The sequence below is a fragment of the Ostrea edulis genome, chromosome 3, assembly GCF_947568905.1.
Source record: "Ostrea edulis chromosome 3, xbOstEdul1.1, whole genome shotgun sequence".
NCBI classification, from domain to species: Eukaryota; Metazoa; Mollusca; class Bivalvia; order Ostreida; family Ostreidae; genus Ostrea; species Ostrea edulis.
This window is the reverse complement of record NC_079166.1, coordinates 8,135,728-8,143,369: the sequence shown is the minus strand read 5'-3', so window position 1 is coordinate 8,143,369 and position 7,642 is coordinate 8,135,728. Positions and strand designations below refer to the sequence as shown.

Sequence of the window (7,642 nt, the reverse complement as noted above, 5' to 3'; positions counted from 1 at the left end):
TCAAATTGCTACAGTAATGCAATCGTTGGCATAGAAATGTGATTTTAAAAATGAAATAGAGAAAATAAAAGTCTGCGACACTTGGTATTCCCAGGCGATCACGCATCCAAGTACTAACCAAGCTCGACGTTGCTTAACTTCGGTGATCGGACGAGAACCGGTGCTTTCAACGTGATATGGCCATAGATATTAAACATGCGTTAACTTTACGACATGACCAGTGTACACGTTTTGTACGAGATGATTGGGATTATTTCGTTCCTGTACAAAATACTGGACGGAAGTAATGACTGGTTTTAAAATGTTTATTTTGACATCGTGCGGGTTGTTAATGTTGTTTTGTGTCGAGGGCACAGTTTGCGGTCAGATGAAAAGAAGGGAGGGGTGGTGGTGGACTATATGGGACGTGTGTATGTTGGTGGTGGTTGTTTTTCACACCTTGTTGTATTTATCTATCATTTCTAATTTGGAAGGGGGGTATTTCTTTGGACTGGGTTTTGTTTTGGTGAAATTCAATATTGTGCATGTAATATGATGATTCACCCAATGCAGTGTATGTGGGGGGGGGGGGGGGGGGGGGGCATATTTATTACGCGTGAATGTGCATTACATGTCTGATGTTGATTGACGTGTGATAGAGGTATCTTTTCAAAAATCTTGCCTGGCTCTAAGAAGAGCCGTTTTCCGAAGTCAATGCGTATTCTGTGGTAAAAGCTCAGAAGTCCTCATCCGATTCGGAGTCTGACATGTCGTGTGCAATGATCTGTACATTTTCTCCAAACATTTCATGCCGTAGATCTGCAACAATCTGGGCTTTGCTGTAAGCGTAATCGTAGTACATGTCTCTGAGGCCCTCTACAACGGCAAGTCTCAGTCTTAGGCTATATCTGGAGGAACGATGATTTGCCGTGCTGGCCTTGGTGTATCTGGACAGCAGGCCGGACAACTTCAAATTGAGCAGGACAATCTGGTCGCAGGCTCTCTTGAAACGGCGTTCGCTGTCCATCAGAGAGAATCGCTTGTCCATGGACTTCCTCCTGGGACAGATGACTGGTGTAGCTTTCATCTTTGGTAGTAGTAGTAGTAGTAATTTGACAATGTATTCGATTGCAATGTAGTTTAGGGTTGTGATGTCCTTGCCTGTCGTGCGACCTCCTATATAGTGCACAGTGACACTGCTAATTGAGAAACTCTTTTCATTTCATAATGTCACGCGAGGCGCCTGAATACACATATTATTATCTGCCTCAACCGGAGAGGTCATGTGCCATGAATGCTGAGCTTGGACTGACAATTAATATACCGTTAATTGCGTGCATTAAATAAACAAATATACAGTGTGGAACTGTACGTGTCATTTGGCGTGGAATTGATTATGATTTGATTTTAATAATTATTATTCTTTGAATGTTCATTTATTGATTGTGCTGATTTGATACGGAATTAATGACTTTTTCCAGTGTTGTTTGTGTAAGTAAAAAAAGAATCGGAGTTTTCCCCCTTTTCGGCTAAACGACGTTCTGTATTCGTAAATGTAGCGAGAGAAAAATAATGTACAATTGTATATATATATATATATATATATATATATATATATATATATATATATGTATATATATATATATATATATATATATAGAGAGAGAGAGAGAGAGAGAGAGAGAGAGAGAGAGAGAGAGAGAGAGGGGGGGGGTATTACTGTAGTAAAAATATAATTTTTATTCACTGGATAAATTATACTATTTCACTGTTGAAAATGTAATAAAAAATGAATCAAATTGCTACAGTAATGCAATCGTTGGCATAGAAATGTGATTTTAAAAATGAAATAGAGAAAATAAAAGTCTGCGACACTTGGTATTCCCAGGCGGTCAACCATCCAAGTACTAACCAAGCTCGACGTTGCTTAACTTCGGTGATCGGACGAGAACCGGTGCTTTCAACGTGATATGGCTGTAGACACTTAACATGCGTTAACTTTACGACATGACCAGTGTACACGTTTTGTACGAGATGATTGGGATTATTTCGTTCCTGTACAAAATACTGGACGGAAGTAATGACTGGTTTTAAAATGTTTATTTTGACATCGTGCGGGTTGTTAATGTTGTTTTGTGTCGAGGGCACAGTTTGCGGTCAGATGAAAAGAAGGGAGGGGTGTTGGTGGACTATATGGGACGTGTGTATGTTGGTGGTGGTTGTTTTTCACACCTTGTTGTATTTATGTATCATTTCTAATTTGGAAGGGGGGTATTTCTTTGGACTGGGTTTTGTTTTGGTGAAATTCAATATTGTGCATGTAATATGATGATTCACCCAATGCAGTGTATGTGTGTGTGTGTGTGTGTGGGGGGGGGGCATATTTATTACGCGTGAATGTGCATTACATGTCTGATGTTGATTGACGTGTGATAGAGGTATCTTTTCAAAAATCTTGCCTGGCTCTAAGAAGAGCCGTTTTCCGAAGTCAATGCGTATTCTGTGGTAAAAGCTCAGTAGTCCTCATCCGATTCGGAGTCTGACATGTCGTGTGCAATGATCTGTACATTTTCTCCAAACATTTCATGCCGTAGATCTGCAACAATCTGGGCTTTGCTGTAAGCGTAATCGTAGTACATGTCTCTGAGGCCCTCTACAACGGCAAGTCTCAGTCTTAGGCTATATCTGGAGGAACGATGATTTGCCGTGCTGGCCTTGGTGTATCTGGACAGCAGGCCGGACAACTTCAAATTGAGCAGGACAATCTGGTCGCAGGCTCTCTTGAAACGGCGTTCGCTGTCCATCAGAGAGAATCGCTTGTCCATGGACTTCCTCCTGGGACAGATGACTGGTGTAGCTTTCATCTTTGGTAGTAGTAGTAGTAGTAATTTGACAATGTATTCGATTGCAATGTAGTTTAGGGTTGTGATGTCCTTGCCTGTCGTGCGACCTCCTATATAGTGCACAGTGACACTGCTAATTGAGAAACTCTTTTCATTTCATAATGTCACGCGAGGCGCCTGAATACACATATTATTATCTGCCTCAACCGGAGAGGTCAGGTGCCATGAATGCTGAGCTTGGACTGACAATTAATATACCGTTAATTGCGTGCATTAAATAAACAAATATACAGTGTGGAACTGTACGCGTCATTTGGCGTGGAATTGATTATGATTTGATTTTAATAATTATTATTCTTTGAATGGTCATTTATTGATTGTGCTGATTTGATACGGAATTAATGACTTTTTCCAGTCCTGTTTGAGTAAGTAAAAAAAGAATCGGAGTTTTCCCCCTTTTCGGCTAAACGACGTTCTGTATTCGTAAATGTGGCGAGAGAAAAATAATGTACAATTGTATGTATATTTATACAGAGAGAGAGAGACAGAGAGAGAGAGAGAGAGAGAGAGAGAGAGAGAGAGAGAGAGAGAGAGAGAGAGTTATTACTGTAGTAAAAATATAATTTTTATTCACTGGATAAATTATACTATTTCACTGTTGAAAATGTAATAAAAAATGAATCAAATTGCTACAGTAGTGCAATCGTTGGCATAGAAATGTGATTTAAAAAATGAAATAGAGAAAATAAAAGTCTACGACACTTGGTATTGCCAGGCGGTCACCCATCCAAGTACTAACCAAGCTCGTCGTTGCTTAACTTCGGTGATCGGATGAGAACCGGTGCTTTCAACGCGATTTGGCTGTCGACACTTAACATGCGTTAACTTTACGACATGACCAGTGTACACGTTTTGTACGAGATGATTGGGATTATTTCGTTCCTGTACAAAATACTGGACGGAAGTAATGACTGGTTTTAAAATGTTTATTTTGACATCGTGCGGGTTGTTAATGTTGTTTTGTGTCGAGGGCACAGTTTGCGGTCAGATGAAAAGAAGGGAGGGGTGGTGGTGGACTATATGGGACGTGTGTATGTTGGTGGTGGTTGTTTTTCACACCTTGTTGTATTTATGTATCATTTCTAATTTGGAAGGGGGGTAATTCTTTGGACTGGGTTTTGTTTTGGTGAAATTCAATATTGTGCATGTAATATGATGATTCACCCAATGCAGTGTATGTGTGTGTGTGGGGGGGGGGGGGGGGGGGGGGGCATATTTATTACGCGTGAATGTGCATTACATGTCTGATGTTGATTGACGTGTGATAGAGGTATCTTTTCAAAAATCTTGCCTGGCTCTAAGAAGAGCCGTTTTCCGAAGTCAATGCGTATTCTTTGGTAAAACCTCAGTAGTCCTCATCCGATTCGGAGTCTGACATGTCGTCTGCAATGATCTGTACATTCATGCCGTAGATCTGCAACAATCTGGGCTTTGCTGTAAGCGTAATCGTAGTACATGTCTCTGAGGCCCTCTACAACGGCAAGTCTCAGTCTTAGGCTATATCTGGAGGAACGATGATTTGCCGTGCTGGCCTTGGTGTATCTGGACAGCAGGCCGGACAACTTCAAATTGAGCAGGACAATCTGGTCGCAGGCTCTCTTGAAACGGCGTTCGCTGTCCATCAGAGAGAATCGCTTGTCCATGGACTTCCTCCTGGGACAGATGACTGGTGTAGCTTTCATCTTTGGTAGTAGTAGTAATTTGACAATGTATTCGATTGCAATGTAGTTTAGGGTTGTGATGTCCTTGCCTGTCGTGCGACCTCCTATATAGTGCACAGTGACACTGCTAATTGAGAAACTCGTTTCATTTCATAATGTCACGCGAGGCGCCTGAATACACATATTATTATCTGCCTCAACCGGAGAGGTCAGGTGCCATGAATGCTGAGCTTGGACTGACAATTAATATACCGTTAATTGCGTGCATTAAATAAACAAATATACAGTGTGGAACTGTACGCGTCATTTGGCGTGGAATTGATTATGATTTGATTTTAATAATTATTATTCTTTGAATGGTCATTTATTGATTGTGCTGATTTGATACGGAATTAATGACTTTTTCCAGTCCTGTTTGAGTAAGTAAAAAAAGAATCGGAGTTTTCCCCCTTTTCGGCTAAACGACGTTCTGTATTCGTAAATGTGGCGAGAGAAAAATAATGTACAATCACTGGATAAATTATACTATTTCACTGTTGAAAATGTAATAAAAAATGAATCAAATTGCTACAGTAATGCAATCGTTGGCATAGAAATGTGATTTTAAAAATGAAATAGAGAAAATAAAAGTCTACGACACTTGGTATTCCCAGGCGGTCACGCATCCAAGTACTAACCAAGCTCGACGTTGCTTAACTTCGGTGATCGGACGAGAACCGGTGCTTTCAACGTGATATGGCCGTAGACATTAAACATGCGTTAACTTTACGACATGACCAGTGTACACGTTTTGTACGAGATGATTGGGATTATTTCGTTCCTGTACAAAATACTGGACGGAAGTAATGACTGGTTTTAAAATGTTTATTTTGACATCGTGCGGGTTGTTAATGTTGTTTTGTGTCGAGGGCACAGTTTGCGGTCAGATGAAAAGAAGGGAGGGGTGGTGGTGGACTATATGGGACGTGTGTATGTTGGTGGTGGTTGTTTTTCACACCTTGTTGTATTTATGTATCATTTCTAATTTGGAAGGGGGGTAATTCTTTGGACTGGGTTTTGTTTTGGTGAAATTCAATATTGTGCATGTAATATGATGATTCACCCAATGCAGTGTGTGTGTGTGTGTGTGTGTTCAAGTTCTCCCAATAAAAGTTATTAAATAAATCAAAACATTTTGTCATTTATTTCTCCGAGAGTGGAAGAAATTATTGCTTCTTTCATCGTTTACAATTTTCTAAACAAAAGACCATGATTTACCTTAATTTTGAAAATTTTAAGTGGGAGGGAGGTGGCGGCTGCACCCCCTTAAAACCGCCACTGATACACTAATGATTTTAAAATCTCAAACTGTTAAATAATTTTTATGAATTAATTATCACTTCTTTAACTGTCTCATATAAATATTATCTCATTTTGTGCCAGAATCAATGTTTACGAATTTCATATTAACTCTTCTCATTTTCATCGATTTTCTTCCAAACTAAGGCTATACGCCTCATAAAAAAATCATTCATTTGATATTTTGGTATGAATAAAGTAGTTTGTGAATGTTAACACCATTCTCGGTGATTATAGCAATTATGTTTCTTTTATTTCTTTCATGTGTGAAGATAAATGATAAATCCCGGTTTTCGGTGATTTTTTATCAAAATGTATGATTTTGCCCCCAAAATACACGTTTCCCCTTTGTTTTGTGCTCTCGATTTTTTATATATGCTAGAACATCCCTTGACTCACCGTTTGAAAACAAAAACATTTCTGTTGCAATTAGTTTGAGGTTACGTTATATTTTTGGCTAGAATGACTGGACTAAATTGCACATGGACCTTTTGAATATAAATGTTACGGACAGCGAGAATTTAGAGTAAATCGGCCTGACTATAACCACCCACACAGGCGGAGTGGTTTCTAACGGAATGCTGAATTTGATAAGTATGTTTTAGCTCACCTGTGCTGAAAGCTGAAGTGAGCTTTTCTGATTGCTTGTTGTCTGCATGTCTGTCTGTAAAAACTTTTCACATTTTCGACTTCCTCTCCAGAACCACTGGGCCAATTTCAACCTAACTTGGCACAAAGCATCCTTGGGTGAGGGGCTTTCAAGTTTGCTCAAATGAAGGGCCATGCTCTCCTCAAAAAGGAGATAATCAGGAAAATGCAAAAATAGGGTGGGGAGTCTGGGGACATATATTTTTTCCCCACAAGAACCACTGGGCTAGAAGAGCTGACACTTACCTGAAAGCGTCCTGGCAGAGTGCAGATTCAAGTTTGTTCAAATCATGGCCTCCGAAGGTAGGGTGGGGCCACAATAGGGGATCAAAGTTTTACATACAAATGTATAGGGAAAATCTTTAAAAATATTCTCAAGAACCACCTTGCCAGAAAAGCTGGTATTTACATGGAAGCTTTCTGACATAGTGCAAGAACCATTGGGCCAAAGAAGTTAACTTTTACATGAAAACTTCCTGACATAGTGCAGATCCAAGTTTGTAAAAATCATGGCCGCTGGGGGTAGGTTTAGGCCACAATAGAGATCAAAGTTTTCCATGCGAATATACATGTATAGGGAAAATCTTTAAAAAGATCGACCAAGGTGACTCAGGTGAGCGATGTGGACCATGGACCTCTTGTTGCTCATATTAGATCAGGAATGCTGCCACATAATAATGCATGTCCTACTATATATGCAGTTCACAAGGACGTTGAGTAGTCGTTCGTGTGTATGATATAAAGGCGTTATACGTAGAGTGTATAATCAATATGGAGTAACTTGATACGAAATGAAATACTAGTAAAAGATAAAACGTAATATAAGACAGACAGTGGTTATTATATATTGCATTTTTCCTCCTACAATTAGCTACACAATCATTAAGGAGGATGACATATGCTTACATGTATGTATTGTTATAAATGGGAGAACCATTTGAGTTGGATAATTAGATTTAAGTAAATTTTCTATGTACCTCTGATGTTTTAAAAAGCGCAAATAAGGCTTGTAGTATTGAATGCTGTTGTTAATGATAGAATTTGCAAAAAACCAACAATATCTGCAGGGACTGTAGCTCTTACAAAAACAAATCTTTATTTAGAATGATAAAC

At 39.3% G+C, this 7,642-nt stretch overlaps 4 non-coding genes across 4 annotated transcripts; all 4 read right to left on the bottom strand.

Moving 5' to 3' along the window:
* Window positions 1-69: 69 nt before the first annotated feature.
* Window positions 70-188, bottom strand: LOC130053702 (5S ribosomal RNA). The gene has a single exon (XR_008802067.1). It is a non-coding gene; the product is annotated as a 5S ribosomal RNA (ribosomal RNA).
* Window positions 189-1,842: 1,654 nt separating this feature from the next.
* Window positions 1,843-1,961, bottom strand: LOC125677756 (5S ribosomal RNA). The gene has a single exon (XR_007371261.2). It is a non-coding gene; the product is annotated as a 5S ribosomal RNA (ribosomal RNA).
* A 1,611-nt stretch (window positions 1,962-3,572) lies between these two features.
* LOC125677762 (5S ribosomal RNA) lies at window positions 3,573-3,691 on the bottom strand. Its single transcript, XR_007371267.2, has one exon. It is a non-coding gene; the product is annotated as a 5S ribosomal RNA (ribosomal RNA).
* A 1,480-nt stretch (window positions 3,692-5,171) lies between these two features.
* On the bottom strand, window positions 5,172-5,290 carry LOC125677765 (5S ribosomal RNA). Its single transcript, XR_007371270.2, has one exon. It is a non-coding gene; the product is annotated as a 5S ribosomal RNA (ribosomal RNA).
* Between the last annotated feature and the right edge of the window lie 2,352 nt (window positions 5,291-7,642).